Here is a 24,226-nt window from a genome sequence, read left to right on the forward strand (position 1 = left end):
TTTTGGGTCTTTTTCATGGTACAGATCTTGCAGCTTCGGCCAAGAACAATAGGAGCAAGCAGGACCCGGAACCAACCTATGTGGAATAAATTCAAACGGAAATACATCACCACCTCTCGTGGCATAAACCCCATTCAAGCCTGGATGTTTTGAAATATTTACCACCGTTCAGGAATGATGGAGAAGTTTGTGACAGTGGAAAGATAAATGGTGGTAAAGGTTAGTAAAGCAGTTATGGTGGATTTTTAGAGCTAGACCAAGAGATTTTTCTTTAAAAAAAAAATAAAAAAATAAAAAATTCAAGTCATAATATCACAAGAACAAAACCATGAGCATATACTCATGGCAGAATAAAGACGCAATATTCATGGAAGAAAGTTGTAAAATTACAAGTAAAACATAATTTTAATAATAATAATATTAATAATAAAAAGCTAGAGTAATCAATATAAGACGTGACCAGCACAGCTGGTGTGGTTCTTTCTTTGAATTAAACAGTTGTTTAAACAATCATTTCAAAGTCCTGTGGCTGATAATTTGATTCTGATGTATTAAGAGATTAAGTGTATCCTTATTTGTAAAATCAATATCAACTATATATATTCTCAGTGTTCCTCATTTTAGCGCAATGTGGTGTAGATATAAAATTACCAAAATAAAGAAACATTTTAGCTGGCCCTACTTGTCAAAAGCAAGTAACTGTAGCTGTTTACTGTGAATTCAAAATATCATGCACTTTTAATCTCTGCTGACAAACTGAGATGAAAAATATTTTGTTACAAATTTTGTAAAATTGTTTTTTAGAAGAGTGGGGGTTAAGGGAATACTGGTGTAAATCATTAAGTTTGCCATCATCCGGCATTAACTCTATTCCTAAATCTGATCTCTAACAGGGCAGAAACATCAGGGTCACACAAAGCAGACCAACCACTTTAGTCCAACAAGGAACAGAATCTACAGACGGAGAGGAGAGGATGCACATGTGTGAGAAGGTAAGACGCTTGAGTGAAAAGAGAGAATACAAACAGGGTTTGCCTTTAATTCTTTTTAATTTGTCATGTGCAATCTAGGCAGTAGAAGGAGGGAATATTAGTGTTGGTAAGACAAAAGGTGACTAAAAATAGTCACCTTTTGTGACTATACTTAATTGAATACTAAGCCGGAACATACTCTACATAAATCGGTTTTGTATATCAAAAGGCAGTGAGGGAGGTTAATTACTGAATCAAATGCAGGAATTTATTAGTGCAAGAGTTTTGGTGGAAAAAAAAACATTGGGCAACATGAAAAATTATATTTACATTCTTTGTAATCCACAGTGAGGCTCGAAGCTGCTGTCCGACTCACCACCTCTATATTGTGCGAATGTTGAAAATACACAATTTAGCTAATGCAGTGTTTCCATTAAATAAGAAATTAGTTATTAAAAATCGTGGCGGCAATGGATGTAAAACCTTACATTAGATATATTCATATTTCAGCCATGGCATTCATAGTCATAGTTACCCATCAGAAAACATTGGTGTTTTATTGAGGCGTTGGAATTATAAACTCTTTATACTTATATATGTTATTTTGGGGAAACTGTAGTCTGCGATGTTACAGAAGAGCAATACTTTTCAACAACAAACTCAACTTTTGATTAACTTTACGATGCCGTAAGCCAGTTACCCATTGTCCACTGACCCTGTGTGTGCTTTTACGAGGTTTATTTTTAGTGTGGTTTTGGGAACTGACGGTCTGATGGGACATCTTTCCCTGCTGTCTGACTGTGACATTTGTCGCACTCCTCCGAAGCATTATGCTAACACTGCGGTAATGTTAAACTAGCGTGTTTTCATTGAGTAAATTTATTTTCGTAATTTTAGTGGATATGCAGCTATTAAAAAGTTGGTAGAAGAGTCTGAGAAGTAACAAATACAGCAAATTTCAGACCTCTGGCTACACGTTACATCTAGCAATGTAACATTAAAACAAGTTTTATGGGTGTGAATACTTTTTCCAGGCACTGTATCTAGAAGGACATGTTTTTATAGAACAGGCATTCACAAATCATGGTTGTGTGTCCAGACCACTCAATTAACCTGATGTGGACTGATGTAGCTTCATTAAAAAAGACAAAGAGGCTCTGGTGATCTTCAGATTCTCATAGAACACCATTCAGAGAGCTGGCCTGAGGGGCGTTTACAACTTTCACTCAAACTATTACCTTGCTGATGAATGGCTGCGGCACCATGACTTAATTATGATTACACAGGAAATGCTGTCCATCCCTAATAATGACCCTGATGGCCATCGATAAAAAGGCCTGATAAACGCAGACTTCCTGAGCACGGCTGGATAAATACAGCCTCGGTAATGAGACCCAAGCTGCTGAGGATGACAGCTCTGCTCTATATCATATGCTGCTCTGGTGGTGTGCAGTGGCAGCAAGGAGAACACTGTGTGTTTGTGTGTGCGTGTGTGTGTGTGTGTGGGGGGGGGTTGCATTCATACTATAGAGAGGTTTTGAAACTTCAGAGTGGGTCCTCTCATTCACAGCTGGCTTTCAGACACAATTTCAGAGACGGTGATGAGAAAGTCTCTAGGAGTCACCTGGTTCTGTTAGCGTCGCACTCTGATGACTGAAAGGCAATTGCATCAAATCCATGTGTAAGATTTAGAAGAAAAGAAAAGTTAAATAACTGTCAAAATGATCTAATGCGCTAAAAATATCAGACTAAAGTCTTTTCTGTTGCATAAACCAGTTACCTGTCAAAGTTAAGTCATCTTTTGCTCTCTGCTAAGGTGATAACAAGTCAACAGATGTATAACTGAGAAAATACAGTTTACTGTTTGGTGTAACACATAGCTGGGTCTTTATAAATTTGAATATCACAGACACTTTTGAAAAAGTATTGAACACCCTGGATCAGTGTTGGAGAAGTTTTCATCTTTATGGACTTGCACAAATCCTGAGTGTTGTTTTAAACATACCACACCCACAGGGGGCAGTGTAGCACAAAACTAAAACCTGCCAGCCAATCAGATTGCATCAAAACAAGCATGACTTCCTGTTAGGAATTAAACATAGGCCAGGAGGTTAACTTGAAAGCTAGGTGCTTTTGAGCTACTTTTAATTGATGTATTAGAAAATAAAATGATTAAAACGCAAGACAATGTCAATGGGGAATATGTCAAAGCCAGTATGTGAATATATTGGCGCATCATTTATTGCAGACTGTGTGGAACTCTAATTTTTCATTTTTCCATAGACACACACAGACACTAATGCAGAGGTTTCTCAAAATTCTACTTGGGTTGGAGTTTTATAAGTGATTGTTCTTAGTTATTTTAAACTGAATTTTTGTGTGAATGAAATTCCAAAACACTGAAAAATGTATTTGTTGTCCCAGATATCTGGCCATGTGTGGCCTGAGACAACAGAAATATATATTACAGAGGACTCAACATCAACTTCTTAAACAATTTCAGCTACAGAAGCTTGAATCAGAAGGGGCCAGCTGTCCCATGAGTGTCAATTAGGGTTGATCAACCAGTTCTCCAATGCTTCTTCACTGGATCACCTTTGATAGATAAAAAAACATTAACAACCCACAAGTGCTGCAGTGTTGAAGATGCTGTGACCCAGTCATCTAGCCGTCACAGTCCGGTCCTTTTCAAGCTCACTCAACCTTTTAGCCTTCCCATTTCTCCTGCTTCAAACACATCACCTTTGAGTTAAAAATGTTTACTGGAACATGAAAAGTGCAGCAGTGGAACAGTTGAAAATGTAGTTTTCTTGCAACTGGGTGATTGCATTTGATTCTAGCCACCTCCCCAGGGACTGCCGTATTTCAAAGTATCCTTTCTCAAGATATTGTAAATGGTTAGTGTTTAACAGTGAATGTCACTTGCAGGGTAAAACAATTTTTTGTGGTAAAAATGACCAAATCAGATGCTCTGCAGGTTGATGATGCAAAGTTGGGCTGAGTGAAATCTTGAACCTCTCTAGGAAAAAACCCTAAACTTGCTTCATCTTAATGTTCTTATCAAGAATGGAAGGATGAATGGCATATCTGTACCATATACTGAAAGATAGTAAAAAATTTTTGTCTTCCAACCAATGAACTGTATTGTGTGATTCCAGTAGCTCCACCCTAACAGTACTGTACCATTGTCCAATGAACTTACCACTGAAGGGGGCCCAGGAATGTTGTGGTACAGAAGAAACGGCGTACCAAACTGCATGACTCCTGCCTTACCGCTTGGTGGAAACGAGGCAAAATTCCAGCTCTCCATACAGTGAAGTCTCATTGTACAGGTTAGCCACATGTAACCGATAAGAAAGGTTACTTTAAATACCTTTAATAGTAGATGGCAAGTTAAGTTAATTTACTTTACTAATACCAACACTACAGAAACAAGACTCAAAATTATTTGCAGACAATCCATCTTTTCACAGGTTTTTATCCTGGGAAGCCATGTGCAGTGCTAGTTGATGATTAGCTAGTTTGTCCTGAGCTCGATTTACAGATGTTAGCTTCTGCGAGAGTGTGAGTCCCTTAGTATTCCTCTGTCACCAGGGGGTCATGAGACTGTGAATGGCCCATCTCAGCCAAATCATTATGCAAATTTTGAGTTTTTAAGGCTGAAGGTCTTAAATGTTTGATCAGCTGACATAATACCTATTTAAGGCTAAATATAGCTTGGATGTTATTATGATCTTCCATCTCTCTTTATGAAACAATACAATGTTCTTTACCGCTGCTTTGTTTTACATGTACAATTTATATTACGTAAATAAAATAGGGGCTACCAGTGTTGTGGTACTCGAGATCGGTCTTGGTCTCGAGTCCGGTCTTAAGACCGTTTTCTGATGGTCTCGGTCTCGTCTCGGACTCGACCGTATTTGGTCTCGGTCTTGTCTCGGTCTCGGGCTCTGAGGACTCGGCATTTTATTTCAAGACCAGTCGAGACCGCAACTGTGAAAATATCACTAAACGTGCAGCATACTGTCCAGTTTATTTGTTAACATCTTTGTTTTCAGTGGATGCAAAACGCACCAATTAAAATCCAAGCAACTACATGTTTCTCTCCCTCCCCCTCCCCTCCCCACCTTTCACTCGCACGCGGCGCTCCAGGACATGCGCAGTGTTTCTCTCAGCGGCAGAAAATGTTTGTCTAATCGTCAGTAATATAATAGCGCTGCATAAATAGTAAGAAATCCGATGGCCAGAGCTAACTCAGCAGCGCTTCGCTTTCAGAGACGATGGGGACAACGTCTAACTTTTTTCGTCACTTAGAAAAGTAGCTCAAAGAAGGTAAGCTCCGTTAACGTGATGTTAGCAAACTAGCTGTACAGAGACACATAAGTATTGTAATGAAAAAAAGTCACTCACTGCCTGAATTATTGTGCGGAGATGTTGACTGACTTGTCGCATATATAGGACAACGCTATGTCCAAAAGTCTGCAATATAGTGATGTGACATTCAGAAACAGTCGATTCTTCTCTACGGCTCTTTATTTATTAGATAGGACTGGAGTGTCACTCACTGAGAGCCGTTGTTCTATCAGATTACCATACACTGTCAGAATAGCATACGTGCAGTGAGTACCATGCCTGCGCATGCGCATTAAGAAGTCCGACCGTCAGAGGAGTTGTCAGTTCACCATATGCAGCAAGTTATGACGAAAATAAGTCATTAAATTGTTTTCAATGATAACTATATAGATATACATGTGTTGTCATGGTTGTAAAGTGTATTTAAAGCAGGTCTGGCTGCAGCTGGAGTCAGCTACAACACACGCCCGTGTAAAACTCACTTAACCGCTAAGTCAGGATGCCATACAACTGTTAATAACCAAGTGTATGATGATCTACGTCATGATTCTATGTTCCTAGCATACATGCAGTGAGTACCATGCCAGTGCATGCGCCTTAAGAAGTCCGACCGTCAGTGGAGTTGTCAGTTCAGCATATGCAACAAGTTATGACGAAAATAAGTCATTAAATTGTTTATAATATGACATAATATGATAACTAGATGGATATACATGCGTTGTCGTGGTTTCAAAGTGTATTTAAAGTAGGTCTGGCTGCAGCTGGATGCCATACAACTGTTAATAACCAAGTGTATGATGATCTACGTCATGATTCTATGTTGCTGATTAAATAAAATCATATGGTAATGACAGCGTATGCATGTCTGAGCTAAGCGTACGACTATCTGACAACGTATGCTGATCTGACAGAACACCGTGAGTTCGTGTTAAGCGTATGACGATCTGACCTGACAGAACACCCGTTCTTTGTTCTAGTAATGCTCTGTGTAGACTGCATCATTATTTAATTATGTACGTTGATATTTAAATTAACAAATAACTAAAACACAAGAACGAAAGAGCACGCAGAGCATGCACATTGCTCTTTTTGTTCAAAGTGGCAACTGTAATGTCTGCCATGGTGTCAGACTACCTGGCTTCATGTACTGGGATAGAGAGTGAAAACAGTCATGGTGAGCGCCTTCTGTTTGGTTACTTCTTGCTTGTTGCTCCTTGGTCAGTGTTCGTAGTTGAGTGTTATTTACCATCAGGGCATTGCCTCAATTGCTATGTTTAATGGTTAATGGTGCAACAGTGGTGGTTTCTTATATGAGCAATATGGGCAAATTCCCAGGGTGTTATGTTTTTAGGGATGGCACGAGACCATCACACATTGTAACACAGAAATGGAATATTTAATATTGGTAAAATGTATTAAGTATTTAATATCTAGGTGTTTTTATGGGAATATGGATCTTTCAGATTATTCTGAGAAGCAATTTCGATCATATTTTACATTTTATTGTGTCATGTAGCACGGCCGCTGGTCTTGGTCTTGACTCGGTCTCGACTTTCCTCGGTCTTGGTCTTGACTTGGTCTCGGACCCTAAAAGTCTTGGTCTTGTCTCGGTCTCGATACACTCTGGTCTTGGTCTTGTCTTGGTCTCGGGTTAGGTGGTCTTGAACACAACACTGGGCGCTACACATTTGACCTCACCCAACAAAAAGACTTGTTGCAGTAATGCCATTGAAGCAAAGTGAATCATGCTAAGCTACAGAACACTAACACTAAGATAACACTCATGATTATCTTAGTGATTTTGGCATTCTTAGACCCTGGGTCATGTGTTCTTGATCACTGAGCTACAAGAGTGTCGGTGTTTTCCCCGTCTTTAAGTTGATGCTAGCACAGGGTATGATTAGGTGACTTTTCTTCTTCAGCTGCACAATCTTTCTCTTGCTAAACTCCTTTTGTAGGTCAGTTTTCTATACCCCTCTACATAGTCTCTAATTAGCACTGCTCCTGCACTTTAATTGATTTTTTAAAGCAGTATATCATCTCAAATCCCTTTCAATATAATTAAGGCTTATGTCGGGATATTGCTAAAACGGTGGATCAGAGGTTGAATTACTTGCATAAGGGAGAAAATGATTTCGGTATTGAGTGTGAAGTCATGTCTGACTAAAAGAAAACTCTGAGGAGCATAAAGTAGCTTGACAGGAACAGATAGATTTGTTCTCAGCTGGCATTGATTATAAATGTAATCTTTTTTTCTTAAGGCTTATGACAACTCAGTGCGCACTACCTAGGATATCAGCACACACATACCTGGAAAAAGAAGCAATTAGTTGAAAAATGTGAAATTATAGTTGAAATGTGCATCTAAGAAACCACAGCATGTAGGTTAGTTGTGTCAAAGCTTTTTTTCCATGCAGGCCAAAATGTCAATGGTCAAAGTTTTTTTTTAATTTAACAAAATGGTAAAATCAAAATAAACATAAGGTGACTTTTCTTTACATCTTTACAAATTAAGTATGAAAATGTCAGAACTTTTGAAGAAATAAATGTGCAAATCATTGTAGATCCAAAACTTTAAAAATGTTTTCCCTTTTTAGAAACTATTTTGGCCTCAATTGAGGAAAAAATAAAATAAAGAAATTTGTCTGTCCTCAGCATAAAAACAGAATTTGATTCACTCTGTTTTTAAAAAGGCTTGCTGTATTTTGTAAACTGTAATCAAAGAATCCAGAATGTGCATTTAAGTAGAACACTAGATAAATGTGGTCTTATTTAATATGAAATTAGAGAAAATGCAAAGATGGTGGAAAGACAAATATTTTTTCATATACCTAACATTTTACATTGCAAGAAAATTTGTATTTGTCTTTCAAATTTTGCCCTAATTAAAAATAAGTCTTCACATTTGTATTATTCTTGAATTATGGTGCCAAATAAAATCAGGCCGTGGGCCACAAATTACCTCCAGACCACATTTTGGACACACCCACTGTAAGACAAGTTACTCCAAGAGAGGAAACACTGAAATGCAATTACTACGATGATCAACTGCATCACTTTTGTTTGGCAGAAAAAATAACTTCTCTTGCATAATTACTTGAATCCCATTAAACTTCTCAGGCTGCTTCAGCCAGGAACCTCAGTATATTTCATTCTGATTTTATCTGATAACGTAACACAAAGTAGAGCACAACGTGACGAGGAAGAAAAGAAAAATTATTCCTACATTTTTTACTTAAGAAGATTTTAAATTGTGCCATGCATTTCCACCCTGGGGTAGCATTGTATTCAAGATGATACCATGTTTTAGTTTTCCGCCACACAAAAAGTGTCTGACCACAACACCTTCTTCCACCAGCTCATGTTTTGAGACTTTTCATACTTTTCTTCTTCCCACACTTCCATAATGGCCAGATTCTGATGGCATTTGATTACAGTGGGTTTTATTTACTGCCATTAAAGTTAAGATGGTTTCCTTTTCCCCGTACTTCATAATTAAGAGCTACTACTTAATTGTCTTTTACTAGTCTGGTAACAACCAGCACCTTGTTCTGTGGTTCACTTCCTACAAATGGTCTGGACTCTCAACAATTGAGAACAATTGCTTCCTGCATGTATGGACTTGAATTTTACCCAATCCCTAACATTCAGCCATGATGCATGTAATATACTAGTTTGACTCTATGAAACTTAACTGAAATTGCCTGAAAGAACTACCTAACTGAGCAAGGTGCCTCTTGATGTTTATTCAGTATTTGAAAACGTAGCCAAAATGGACTGAACTAATTCGTTCACTTCCTCCACTATGCCATTGCCAAAACTACAGGCAATTCTAAAAAAAAACCCCACAGAAAATCAACATCGTTCACAACTTCTCCTTCTGTTTACTGATTGGCCCAGCTGAAGTTCATCCAGAGAAATCCAACTCAATGGGAGAAAGCCTACACTGAGCAATGAAGGGAGATGACAAGCAATCAGAATTGCGTAGGGAGGGAGTTGACAGACTTGCCTTCCACATAAAACCCCAACACAAACACTGGTTTGTGGTTATAACATGACAAAATCTGAAAACAATGCATACTTCAAGTATTATGCCTTGTTTTTAGATTGTACTATATCTTAATAAACCCCTATTAATTGTTTAATCTAATTGATATTCCAGATTTTAATCATAGTCATTCCTTATAGTAGCTCTGCTGTGACCAGTCTTTATATAACTTGCATCGCAGTTTGAGAGTCTGAAAATGTGATGTGGTGTTATTGAGGCTCCCAATAACCCAGGAGCCATAAACACATTTATTACAGACTTACAGTAAATGTGCTTGTTGAAATCGTTATAAATGTAGTCTCCATGGGGAATAAATTATGAGAAGTCTCCTGCAAAGTCACATCTCTGAAACAAGCGTGAGTCTACAGTTCACTTTTCAATGTGTGTGTGTGTGTGTGTGTGTGCGTGCGTGCGTGCGTGCGTGCGTGTGTGTACATACTGTTTCTATTACATTTGGGACCAACAGTGGATTGTATCACCTATGAAAGTTGGATCTAATTGGGTCTTAAAAAAAAATGGTAAAAAGTGCCACAGCATTAAGCTCCAGCAATGGAGCCGTCAGCTGAAATATTTCATCTGACCATGTGGTTAACACTGTTTAAGTCTCCAGAGAATTGATGTCCAATTCAGCGAAGGTCTTCCCAAAAGACGAAGGAAACAAAACAGTGACATTTTAAAACGAAGCAGACATGCCACATCCCTCTGAAATCTGAAAGCCCACTGAATGATGGTCATATATCTGGTGTGGCAGAGAAACGCAGCGTGGGAATGACTTGTCAAAGCTACTTGGTTTCATGGAGTTGAGCTCTTTAAAACATTTCAAGCCGAACCTCGCAGAGAATCTCCTCGTTCAGACGTCCTGCTGATACACTGTGCTTCTTTACCGCTGACAAGCTGAGTGAATATGCAAACTCCTGTGGTTCAGGGATGACACACATGCACAACTCCCCCCCCCCCAACACACACACACACACACACACACACACCGTGCCTGCCTGCGTGACCGCGCGAGTTTGTCACATGGAATCAGTGACTACACCACGGCTCTCTATGGGCGTACAGAGAATCCGTTTATTGATTAAGCCGTAGGATTCAGAGATGGCAGTGGACCCGTTTGACCTGCTGGCCCTCCATTCCCTGTCGATTTTCCGCGCAAATATTGATCTGATTTGAACATTGAGGCTTAATGAAGGGAGCAATTCTTTTCTCCAATAATTGAAAAGCTGCAGAGAAAGATGGATGACTTGTAGGGGATTTTATGATGGTGCAACATTTTTACAGTTGAATATGCATCTAACATTCGCTCCTGTTGCCATGAATGTCACATAGTCACGGAACAGTTAAAACATACCATTGAATACTCAGTTCTTCATTAAAAATATTTTACATATTGATGTCTAATCTTTTTTTTTTTGCGTTGCATTGCAAAAATACTGCATTCCCAAGCAATACTTTTTCATTAGCTCGCAACAATGTATTATGAGAAGTTGAACATATGCTTTCTATCCCAACTGTAAAACATAAACATGACAGAATTTTTCTGTAAGAAGGAAAGAAAGAAAGTGAGAAGATGCAAATAAAACTATTTGGACTTAGCCTGGTCATTGCCTTTCTGTGCATTCTGCTCGATTCTCATCTTGCTTTAGTCTGGCTTTTCTCCCATTTATTTGGATTCCTCTGGTAGATTTACTACTGGGCCAGTTAGCAAATAGAAGGTGATGTTGTGAACAATGAGGTCGATTTTCTGTGCTGTTTCAGAATTATATTCTGCCTGTAGAGTTAGCAATGGCAGCGGAGGAAGTGAATGAAGCCGTTCAGTTCGTGTTGGTCACACTTCCAAATATTGAATAAACATTATAACAGCGGTCTCATTTGTTTCAATACCTCTCTCTTTGCAGTGGATGTTTGTTGTTAACAGTGCAGGCAATTTTTGGTCAGCTTCATAGCTTTGACTTGGTGCATTACATATGTCACAGGTAAACAGTAGCAGGTAAGGTTTAAACATTCGTCCAGGAAGCCATTGTTTCTCAACAGCCAAGCTCCCAGACCATCTGGATGAAGCGCAGCGTAGAAAGAGGGGCTGGATTTTACATGCTAATTTGAACTATTTTTGTGTTATTTTCACAGGGTGATATTGCTATTTGGCTGTTTTGGTTGTGTCTGTTAGTCTGACTGGTTATTAAAGTGCCACATTATACCTGTGAGGGAATATGAGAGTTTTTTTCTTTTAGTCTAATTGCTTCATTGATACTTAACTCTATTGTCTCTATTCATTTATTTATCTTCATTAAAAATGTATTTCTATTAATGTTGTAGCATAAATATTGTAGTAACTTTGTTTTACTTCAAATCTGTATGCTATGTACTTTGCATGTGTTGTAATATTAATACATTAGTCTGAATATCTCTGCTCCCACCTCAGAGATCCAAATGCAAATCCATTTCTTAGACCCGTGGGTGGTCTCCAAGTTTTCTCAAGGAGGATGCTTGGAACGCTCCTTTGTGAGAAGCACCTTCGTGAATCTGAACTCATCAGAGATCATGTAGAAAATGTTATTCTTCTTTGGAGAACTTGTCGGAAACGTTTCTTTCAAAAAAAGTTTTTCCTTGTTCTCCTTCGTTCTGTCTTTAGCGTGTTTTAAGAAACACAAATCAGCCAGGAGCCGGATTCATTTTGATTAAGTTTTGCCCCACTTACCTCCTATCTGTGAGGGCGTTTGTTGTTGTATGACCTAGAAAAAGACTTGTGTGTGTGTGTGTGTAGGTGTGTGTGTGTGTGTGTGTGTGTGTGTGTGTGTGTGTGCGCGTGTGGGTGTGTGTGCATGTAGTAACGGTGAAGCATACGGAGTCTTGATGGGTTGCAAAATAAAAGCGATATCAAGCTGAACTTCACATTTGAGAGCTGTTCTAAAGCGCAACATGGTTGTTGAAACCCCCAAAAAGATTACTTTGATTAACATAAAAAATGCAACAGGAAAGGAATAAAAAACCTTATGAAATCCTGGATGAACTTACAACTGGGTGCCATGTAAAAGAAAATGATTTATCAAGCTTCCAAAATATAAAATGCAACATAGAAGAACTTCAGATTAATGTTAGATCTTCTTTTGAAAATTTAAAGGCACATTTTTCTCTTCCAGAAAAATGTAATTCACATTACACATAGCAGATGAGTTTACGTGGATGGGCTGTGAATCACAATGTTCATATAGTTTCTAACTAAATGAGCACTGCCCTGCAAAAGTATTTCTTCCTGAACAGCTGAACAGCAGAAAGTCTGTGGCTCTTCCAGCTTTGTAAATCCAGTGACATTTTGGTCCACTCTTCTTTACAAAATAGTTCCAGCTGAGTCAGATAGGATGAAGACAATAAAGAGCCCTTCTGGTGACGGGGGAGAAAAAAACTACAAAAAACATATGGCCACAACTTGTTACAATTAAGTCATTCCCATGCAATTAAACTAGTCGTTGCAACGTTTTTAATCAGGGCCACTAGATATTAAGTTGTGGCCATGTCAAAGGGTGTTTTCATAACTAATAGTCCAGTGTTCATTTGGAGACCAAATTTTGAATTGTTACATTTTGTTACACTTTTGTTACATTTTGCCCCTTGAGACTGTGTCTAAAGGGGCATTTCCTCTGTCAAGGTGTTTACTGCAGTCTAACCAGTCAGTTCCTCACTATTATCAGTCAGCAGCTGTGGTTAACTCTCTGATGTTTGCAGTGGCACTCAGCAATGAATAAGATCAACGTTATAGATATTTCAGTGTGACTAGAAACGGGCTGAAAAGGCAAGAAACCCTTCAAATCCCACAGCTGACTGTTAGGAATGGGGCAGAACTTCCTCAGACTGATGACAGAGACCAACAAATGGCCACCAGAAGAGCCTCACAGATGTTGACTAGCTTCAAAGGGTGTCCCACATTTTTCCTGCTGGAGAAAAATATAAATGCTTTTTTTCTCTCTTTTTTTGGTTCTAGTGGCCTTTATTTGATAGTGAATAGACAAGAAAGCAAGTTGTCAGAGAGGGGGAAGACATGCGGTAAAGGTTATCAGGCCGGGACTCAAACCAGGACGGTCACTTAGAGGACCGAAGCCTCTGGACATGGGTCGCACTCTTTACCTCTCTGCGACCGCCACGCCTGTTTTTGTTTTGCTTTGAGGTTTGTTTGTGGTATTAACTTGTAATTAAGTCACTTTTTTCTACAAATATAAGTAGAAAAATATATCAGAAAGGAATGTGTTTAGATTTCATTTGAAAGATCTGAATATTTAATTATTTTTTTCATAACTGTAAGCATGTTGCAGCTAAACCTGATAGTTATGTTCAAATAAGTTTTATTTAGTTTAATTTTCTTTCTTTTTTTTTCTTTTTTTTACACCAGAATGATTCTCTATGTCATTAGAAACTACTTTGAGACTAAAACAGCTCATTCCCAGTTGTGCCGCTGGAAATCTTTAGCTAAAATCACTCCTCCTGATCAGTGCACTGATGGTCTGAGTTTTTTTTTTTTTTTTTTTTAATACTTCTTTGATTCATAATAAACATACGTTTTGGTCCATTCAGGTTTTGCTATCACCCTCCCACATGTTTGCCTCACTGTGCTTACTTTAGCAAGCACAGTTAAAATGCCAACTTGAGATTAGAAAATGGCAGTTCACTAACTGTCTGATTACATCAGTATAAATGCCAGCAGGAGTAAATATGGAGGTGAAAAGGTGTGCATTGTGGTTAGTGAGGAAATACCGTCCAGTGCCATTGTTTTATATGAGAAATCAATGATATTTGTGTAAATGCCAGCTGTGAGTTGAAAATAGTACGGTTTAGATTGGAAAGATTTCTGGATTTTATTTATTCAAGTGACTGAAGGAAACAGAGTGACAGGTTTACATTTATCACATGTAAATAGCACAGTAAGTAATCTGGCAAATCATGTCTGAAAAAAATAATCTCATAGAGATACTTTAAAAACTGCTCTGATATACTTCTTTGTGCAATATGACATTTTTTGTTATCAATCAAATACCAAGTACTTACAGAGCCAGTATCAGCGATACTGATACTTTTTATTTAAATTTGCTATCATCAATTCTTTGACCTTTAGGTGTTTTTGTTGTCTTTCCTTTCTATTACTTTGCACAAATTTGTTATATATATATATTTTACCAAAACATACTTCAACTCTTTTCATACTTCAAGGGATTGGATGCCTTTTACTCCAACCACAGAACACTATACCCTCTCATTTCAGCAATTGCAATCTTCAGTTCCAACCAAGGCTGAACAAGAACATAGTTGTTCAACTATAGTTGAACATAGTTGTAATGTTCAGATATTGTCACATTCAGCATTTTCAGTAAACACCTGTTAGTGATGAGGGTGGCCCTGCACATCAAATGTTTATGCTAATTCATTTATTTGATACGTTCAAGTTTGTTCAGATAAATATGAGAAATAAATGTAATGTTGCTGCTAACAGGAATTGCCTGCGCAACATCCAAGCTGACAGGTACTTGGTCCATTAATATCCTGAGCAGCTAGGACATCCCAGAAGCAGTAGGAGGAGGGGAGGAGGAAAGAAAAGAGGAGAAGTACTTGCAGGAGGAGGGAGGAAGAAAGAGAGGGAAGGCTGTTCCGCTTGGATGGCCGGAGCAGTCAGGAGGCTGCTCGGGAGAGGAGACAGACAAGACATCGCTTTCGCTTTTTGCGCTTCCCTTCTCGGGCTTTTTCTCCTGCGTGCGTCCCGCTCCGCGCTCTGCGAGGAACGGAGCAAAAGAGGGGAGGGCAGGCGGGGAGGCAAGGAAGGGAGAGCTGACGCATCTGAGTGAGTGGGCACACCGAGGCTTCACTTCTCTCTCCCTCCACTCCCGATATGCTACCCGCGAGACGCCTGCGCGCCGCCCTCGACCCGCGTTGCTGACACCGAGAGGGAGCGACCCGGAGGAAGGAGGCAGGGAGAGCCGGCGATGGATGCAGAGTAGCGGCTCAGGAGGGGGCCACGCAAAAGCAAAAAGCGGAGCGGAAGCGTGTTTTTTTCCCTTCTTGTTTTGCGCACAAGCCAGAAAGAGACGCTGTTATTATCATTTCATTATCTTTTTTTTTATTTTTATTTCTTTTTTCTGTTGCCCGAAGCGTCACAAGTGTGAAATTTAGTTTGGCGACAAAAATTTGGATTAATCTGTGCCTGTGATTTTCTGGAAGAAATAACACACAACAGGTAAGATTATTATTATTATTATTATTATTATTATTATTATTATTATTATTATTATTATTATTATTATTATTATTATTATTATTATTAAAACGGGTTCTTAAGAGTACCTCAAAAATTAAACTCAAACATCTGAAACGAATGCCAGATAATTATCTCAAGTTTTCCCAGATTACAATAAAACCTGGAGGCTGTGTGGACAGGCGGGATTGCCTTTCTCTGAATTTCTCCGTCGTACTGATCTCATTTGCCCGTGTCTACTTTGTTGTGGGACCGTCATCATATTGGATGCGAAGTAATCTAAATCTGTCAGCGCGTGTCTCCGATCGCTGCAGATGTTCGGCTAATCCCGCCGGCTGTTGACCCTCCCTACCAGTACCATAATCCCCGCAGATTGCACTGAGAGTGCCACCGCCGCCAATGACCGGGTGTCCCCTGCACGGACGGGACGAACGCGGACCATAAAAACAAACTTTGCTTTTAAGCCAATCGCTAACCCTTACAAGGAACGTACTCATATTTTGGATATAAATAAAATCCAAAAAATAGTTTTGTCTTTATTTTGGTGATGGTGGTTCGGGTCATGGTGATGGATTAGAGCATGTTTCGTAGCTTGCAGCCAGTGTCTAACGGGCAGCACTGCAGTGTAAAGCTACCATAAGTTTCTGGGATTTGTGCGTCTGGTCACTGGCATAGCAAGTGGAAGCTGTAACTTTAGCTGTTTTGCTCCACAAACACGAATCAACAGTTGTACACTATAAAAACTAATTTCTGGGAGTGCTAAATATTAACCAATAGAATACTCCAATTTTAAATCAAAGATAATTTGTGGGTCAATTCTGTGCCAGTCACTGGACATCCATGGTGGTCATTGTGTTTTTGTTGCTGTCAGGTTAGTCAGTCCTCATCTTTCTGTAAGATATGTTAAAAATTTAACATAGTACTCATCTAAATTTAGTTTAAAAATGTTGAAAGTCATACTTGGCTATCTTTATCTTTTTGTAAAATACATCAAAATTTAACCTTTGCTAGGCTAAGGTACTTGTCTGAATATAGCTTAAAAAAAAGATGTTGAATATCATGCTTGGCTATCTTCTCAACCGTCTTCGAGCCATGTTTAGATGATGGACATCTTTCTGTAGCTGTCTTGTCAACTTTCACTGTTCCAATGACATTGTTACATTGTTTACATGGAGGGTAATGTCTTCTTTTTGGTGTTCAGTCCAAACTCATTTTGCTTGGGGAGGGTAACAACTATTTTTACTATCAAACCTTTGAGGACAAACTAGATTATCAAAATTATCTTAATAGTAAACCTGTCAAACTAAGGAATAAATCAATTAATCCCATGTTAAATAATGCATCTCATTGACAATTGCGGTCCACTTGGATGCTCCCTTTTATTATTATTGAAAAGTCATTTTGAGAAACACTGCAAACATTTGACACCCAGTACAAAGTACTTGGTCTGCACTACCTACTACTTTTGCCTGTTTTCTCTGTCTAAGCTGAATGACTATTATTTTTTGAAATACAATTTTGGTTACAGAGACTTCATAATTGATTTTAATTATTGTTGTTTTATTATTTTTTGTTTTGTTTTGTATATTTAAAATGGTTCCAGTGTGAAAAAGTCTTTAGAAATTAAAGTATTTTTTGATTTTTCAGTGGCACAGAAATTTGTGGGACAATGCATCGTCCAGCAAAAATAATTGTAATAGACCTACTTAATAAGTTTGAATTAAACAAATTGAGTTTATAAAGTATATAAAATAAGTGGTTGGCATTCAATGCATTAGTTTGTCTTTTAGCTTTTGAACTCACTATTATCTACTCTGAAATTTTTATTAAAATCTGCCAAAATTTCTTCATATTATTACACTAATTTTTGTTAATAACACTTTGTTTAATGGCATAATTTGTTAGACATTTAAAATAAGGGGGAATAATGACACAGTATGCACTATTCATGAGCATCGGTCTGTTGATGTATATAGGCCTGCATGAGACAGACCAAAGGAGCAGCTCCAGTGATGCTCTCAGTGATCGCTTCCACACTTGTAATCTGACTTGACAAGAGCGGAACTTATTCTAAAAGGCTGTACAAGAAGAGGCAAAAAGAGAATTGCTACATCCTACAAGGATTCAGCTACTAGGATTAATCCTCATTTCGGTCCTAGTTTCTACACTCAATAGTGTAGCGTCAAGGAGACATTACTGACATCTGATCATAATTTATTTTTATTTTTTTGTAAATGATGATAAGATGAAGAAGAGGGTTGATTGTGTAACTGATTTGATTAGCAAATAGCCATCGGATTCCAGGATTTGATTTCCGTGAGTAAAAATACAGCAGTTTTTCTCAGCTCTGTGCAAGTTTTGTCTTTCTGGTAATTTTGCTGAATATTTTCTTCTGTAATTAGCTTACAGCAATAGAGATGTTGCACTGGTTTGTGTCGTTGCTTTCAGCTAGGTATAGGAACATTAACAAAGTCTCAGTTGACCTTAGAACCACTAGTCGATGAAAATAAATTAGTTTTCAAGGCTAAGTTAGATATTCGTCATATGACCAGTAGAGACACTGCAGTGTAATGTCACTGGCACAAAAACTGCTTGCTAACCACGACTACCATTAGTTTTAGCTTCAACATAACGCGCTAAATCTTAAGTGTACCCGTGGTATTTTATTTTTAAAAAGAGAGGTGGTGCTTTGTTACTAATTTTCAAAACTATGACAACTAGATAACAAAGTCAGGAAAAATAGTTACTTAAAAATAGCAAGGGAGAGAGAAGTAATTTCTTTAAAATTACATCTCCCCCATTAACTCTTTAAAGTTTTTACCAGTGTTGGGCTGAGTAGTAACTCCTATAATGAGCTCAGCAGGTGTTTGCTAATTGCTGCTGGCTAGTCTGAAGGAGTTTATGGAGGAGGGCTGCTCTGTGAAGCAGAAACTAGATAACAAAGTCAGAAAAAAGAGTTACTTAAAAATAGCAAGGGAGAGAGAAGTAGGTCAGTTATGCTAGCTTGACTTTGACATTCTTAAACTTGTGGATTGCTGTATGATTTGGTGTGTTTAGGTTCAGTAAAACAAAAGGCGACCTGATAGATAATTAGTAGAGCAGGGGGTTAAATTAGCTGATCTACCACTGCTGTGGTAGCTAGCTAATCTACCATAATCTGCCAATCATTTATTAATAATCGGAAAATAAACATCAAGCCTGAAAGTACAAAACTGTAACTCAATGAATGTTATGTTCTTTATGTGGGAATGTTTGCATGTTTTTTGTGTTGAATTCTGATACATATAGTGGTGTTACTGCTATTTTCTATGGCAACAACTGTGCGTAGCTGACAGCGTAAAAAAAGAACATGAGTAGTTTTGAGTCATTCAACGTTTTTTCTGCCTTATTTTCCCGTTGCTGTGTCGCACTGCACTAAATGAGTAATACCTACATCTCCAGGTTTTATTTTGTTAATGGAAATGTTCCACTGTGGTATCTCGACTATGGAAAGTTAAGTAAGAGAATTGTCTTTTTGCCCTCCAGAGTTTTGCATATGCACAAAATTTCTTGACATAAATAAACTGCAACATGTCTATACGCTAAAGCACAAACCAGTACCTGCTGGTGACAGTTCCTTGCTGTCTAGGTGTCAAGGATAACAACTGGATTTTTTTTATTTTTGTTTTGGCTACCTACTTGGAGACACGAAGTGCAGCGGGTCCCAACATCTCGAGGCTGGAAGCGGAGCAGCCCTTTAATGCTTGGCCACGTGCTATAAGCCAACGAACCTGTCAGGAGTGACAGAGCACTGAAGTGACAGGAAAAAAATACCCCAGGATATGCACATTTAGAGCCGCAGCATAAAACATTCATCGTATGCTTTCCCCGGGAAGTAGCCTTTCGAAGAAATGTGTCATCAAGGTCATTTTTATTTCATGCCTCTTCAGGAAAACCCAGCAGAAGGAACAGAGATGTAGGTTTTGTGTAGATTTTTTGTAGATTCCACATTGGTGAGCCTTCGGTGTGATGATGCATAGGAAGTTTCTACTCTTCACATTGATTTGTTTTATCATAGTGCTGACATTACATCTGCCTGGGCCCCCTGGGTTAGTCATGGCTGTATAGTCTCCACTGCTGTTACCTGTGTGCTGTCTGAAAACTCAAATGGAATCAACAGGTCGTGATGAGTTTCTTTTTTTCTTTATTTTTATTTCTTTATTTTTATTTTTTTTACAAATTTTTTTTACTCAAAATAGTAGTGTGTAGGGTGTCTAAGGCCAAATCTCTCAAAATCATTTTGTTTTTGCTTATCAGTCAAATAATAATTATGTTTTCCTGGGGTTGCAATTGTGTTTATTGAGATATCGGAAATAAAATATTGGGACATATAAGTTTAAAGATTTTAGTCATCAATCAGTAGTTCCATCATTTTTTAACGTAAATGTCAAAGATGTTTAGCTTCAGTTTTTTTTCATGGTGATTGGAATTCTGTTGCTTTGGGTCAAACCATTGTTATACAATACTGGTTTGGACATCACATGACATTTAGTTAATCAAACAAGCAACATTGCAATGCGTTGAGTGAGGAATATTACACAATCATGCAAAGAATCAGAGAAAGGGAGGCAATGTTTTGCCATTAGTCCTCAGTGCTCCCACAACTAGAAAAGATGAGTTGTGTTTGAAAGTGTTTGTAGATGCATTCATGCTTTTTCTTCCTACCTTTTTCCAAAAATAAAAGAATTATTTTTGACCAAAAAAGATATGCACAGCATGAAAAGTTTTCTAAACTACCTAATCTTGACGATTGTGTTCAGTTTCCTGTTAAACCTTTCTCCCAACACAGAAGAAATACACTCATGATAATTATGCTGATCATAATTTTTGTCAAAGCAAACTGTGGATTAAATGTAATTTGCAGCAACGTAAGCTCTTATCATTATGTGCGTGGTTCTGTGTGTTTGGAGCTCTCAGCTGTCATGAAGGAGTACTTGGTTATACAGCAGTGCTGGTTGCTATTGTCTGCAAGTCCCATCGCTGAGTGTCTTTGTATTTTTTTGATGAAGCAAAAAAAAAGAACAAAACAGAGAAAACCGTTAAATGGTTCTTTGAGGCGGCTCCATTTCCTGCTCTATTTATCCTTTCTTATTGAATCTCTAAATGCCCTATTTGTAATTCAATCAAATTAAAATAATTTCCCCTACTTTTGTGATACTTTATGATGATCTGCCACTTCTAGGGTTTTGGTTTCAAGGCACTGCTCTCCTCTGGGGTACGTCTTCACAGACCGTCTGAGCCACCGACGTTTCCTAATTCAAACAATGTTGCACACACTGCCTCTTCCTTGGGAACGGCTTTAATTGAGTGCTTAATAAGAGCACCGCCACACAGCAACCCGCTTCGGCGGGGGATGTGAGCGCTGGGACTGCTGCATTATTAAATGGACTTATATAAGCCCTGGAAACATCTTTCTCTTTACAAGTGATCTCGGAGTAAGGCCAGACACTTCTGATAATACAGTTCACCTCTCTTCTATGCAGGGATGTTTTCTTTGTTGTTGTTTTTTATTATTTAAAATCCACCTGAGCATATTTTTAGAGGTTTATTGTACGTCAGTGGATGTGCCTTTTGTCTTTACTTTTGGTTTACATCCAACAAATCAATTTAATAAAACTGCTCTTTGTTCTGTGTGTTAATAATAATAAGTTAGGGTGTTTTCACACTAGTCTGGTAGACTCAGTTCGGTGAGGGACCAAAGTTGCAACATTTGCTACATTTTCAGCTGCTGCATTTCTCTTCCATACCCCACTGTGTCAAATGAAGCAAACCCTTCGATAAAACTGTTCACCTCCTCACCTGTGGTGGTGCTGCGCCAATGACCACTGAAGGAAATTACAAGAGAACCTGTAAAGAAAACACAAACACTGGGTGCAACTTTCTTCTTCACTAAATTGTAGACAGAAATGGAATTGATCTAGGTTTTAATGGTTGCAGGATTGTCTTTGGCAAAAGACCACATGGCATTTCTCTTGCTAGCGCTCATTTGTTTTGGTTGTATTTACCCAGAATACCCTGCAGTATATTTCGCTTCCTGGTTTGGTGTCAGGTGTCAGGTCCGCTTGGCATTCAAACCGTGCCAGAGTTCACTTCAACTGAACGGAGACCTGGGTTTTTAGGCAGACCAGTGGTTGACTTTTAGTCTTCATCAAAGTTCGATTATGTTTTCACACCAGAGTTTGATCCAGAGTTTGGTTAAGGTGAACTAAATAGGGCTGATTTGAATGCACCATGAAAGTATGGAAAAAGGAAATAGGCATAACCCCATTTAAGATGATCATGGTACAATGAGACAAAGTAAAAATATCACGGTTTCACAGTATTTTGTAACTTTATACAAAAGCTTCAAACAATGATAAATCTCAGTTGTTGGGTGTAAGACAAAGTAAAGTCCAGTAGACAAAAATCTGAAATAAACTTAAGACTATTCCTACTTTATTAATAGAATATCTAAGTAAGATCAAAATGAAATCAGTTGCAGAAACAAATGTTTTTGTTATTACTTACATTTTAGGTATTATTGTGACTTTAATTTAAACATATGTTTAGATTACATAACAAGACAAAGTTGGATTTAATAGATTAAAATTTGATGGCTCAGGGGAGTATATTATATTGAGTCTAATGTAATCATAACCTGTCATATTTCTTAAGACTTTATTTAATGAAATGAGTCAGTCTACCTAAATAGAGTAGTGAAATGTTTTCAGATCATAGTACCTAACTTAATACATTTTCACATGATATTCCAGCGATTTTTAGTGTTTATTTCCATAGTACATGAAACTACTAAACAACAAGAAATAAAACTGACGCCATGAATTAACTACATGTATCCAAAATGGTTTGTTTAACAAAATGTAATCTAAATGGGGATGGACCACGGCACTGCATAGTACAAAATACAGAAGTTGCAATTTAATTGTAACTTACTGATAACTGGTGGATACATACTTGGGAAATCGAGTAATCTATCAATTATTCTTACGATTAATTCAGTAATCAGATAAAAAATAATAAAATAAAATGGTAAATCTAACATAACAGTTGCGTTACTATCACATATCAACATCAGTCCAATTTTTCACATTTGAGCTAACAAATGTAGTTTAGAAAACTAACCTGTACAATAGTAGCTCACTTTCTAAGTTAACCTGAAGAAAAGTTATACAAAAATCTGAAATTATATTCAGTGTAATAATAAAGAGGCAGGCTCACATATACACTTATAAAAAATGTCTATACTCCAGCTTTTAGTTTATGTATTCATCTTCAGTCAATTTAATAGATGAACTCCCACCTTGTCCAGACATTTATAGCTTTTGTGTTTATGTGTTTATGACGGGATGTTATACTTTCGTTCGTCACACACAGAAACATCTACCAGCTACATGCCGTCACAATGAGCTCCGCGACCGCCACCCATTTGTTGAGACTGGTATAATATGAAATAAATTTTCTGCTTCGTCTGTAAAGCTACACTTACATTACTTACTTACTAATGTGCAGCCGCCTGCCGTGTTCAGTCTATCCGCTCACCTGTATAAATACACCTTCAGCGCTCTTCTCTGCCATTTGCTCTGAACCGGCCACCAGGCAGCAGCTCCAGGAGGAGAAAGGCTGCCGTACACCAGGCATCGCACCAGCTTGTTGGTCCCCCGAAAAACGACAAAAACCTGAACATTATCACCAATCAATAAAATCCCCACGGCCGAACTTGAAAACTGGACGTTATGCTGCTACCACTTAGCTTTCGTCAACAACTCAGGCAGAAGTGAGAGCTCTGCGCAACACAAATAATAACCCGGCTGGAACACGGTGCGCATAAAAACATAAGTTAACAAAGCTTCAAGGCAGGTAAATTTCCTCGAGGAATTTTAATAATCGAGGTACTTGAATCATTCGAGGAATCGTTTCAGTCCTAAATCTAACCCATACAATAGAACTTTTGTGGTAGTTACTGATGAACAATATGCCAAGAACATAAACGTGTTTGTGAGACACTTAAGAGGTTGAGAAAAACAATCACAAAAGATTTCATTGTTACTTCTATTCAAGTCTTGATTGTCACGAGCTGATTGGGGCATACCAGTGCTACTCAGTAAACAGTATGGTTTGATTGTACTACCAGAAGGCCACTACCCTTTGGAAAATGAACCAAAAAAAATAAAAATAGGATGGCAGATGTGGATGTTGATGAAGTAAAGTGGTTATATTATGCAACGCGGCAATTTGTTCTTTTGAGGATGAACCCAAGCAACAAGGAAAATGTGAAAATCACCACTCAATTTGGCAATCAATGGCAGCAGAGGGAACATTTTCATCAAATAACCATTTATTGCTGTGCAGAAATCCTTCTCTTAATTCTGCTGAATTCTAAAGAGGAATACTGTCTGCAAAATCAGGTGCAAAATGCCCTCTGTTTCTCAGGAGAACCTAGCTCAGGTGGAAGTATGTTCTGAACAAATTTTATTACAATTTTATTAGTTTTTTAACAAATTTTATTCGTTAAACAACGAAGGAAAGCATTAAGAATCCACGTGAATGGATGTTAAAGATCTGGTTAAACTGGGAATATAT

The 24,226-nt window shown here is 38.1% G+C and overlaps 1 protein-coding gene across 1 annotated transcript in view; it reads left to right on the forward strand.

Moving 5' to 3' along the window:
* Positions 1 to 898: 898 nt before the first annotated feature.
* LOC106919734 (contactin-4-like) overlaps positions 899 to 24,226 on the forward strand; it is a 242,313-nt gene continuing 218,985 nt past the window's right edge. The window contains exon 1 of the mRNA XM_088005312.1: positions 899 to 992. The gene's annotated coding sequence lies outside the window, so the exon portion shown is untranslated. The remainder of the gene's footprint in view (positions 993 to 24,226) is intronic.

This window comes from Poecilia mexicana, unplaced genomic scaffold (assembly GCF_051168715.1).
Source record: "Poecilia mexicana isolate PSO_F unplaced genomic scaffold, ASM5116871v1 scaffold_5, whole genome shotgun sequence".
NCBI classification, from domain to species: domain Eukaryota; kingdom Metazoa; phylum Chordata; class Actinopteri; order Cyprinodontiformes; family Poeciliidae; genus Poecilia; species Poecilia mexicana.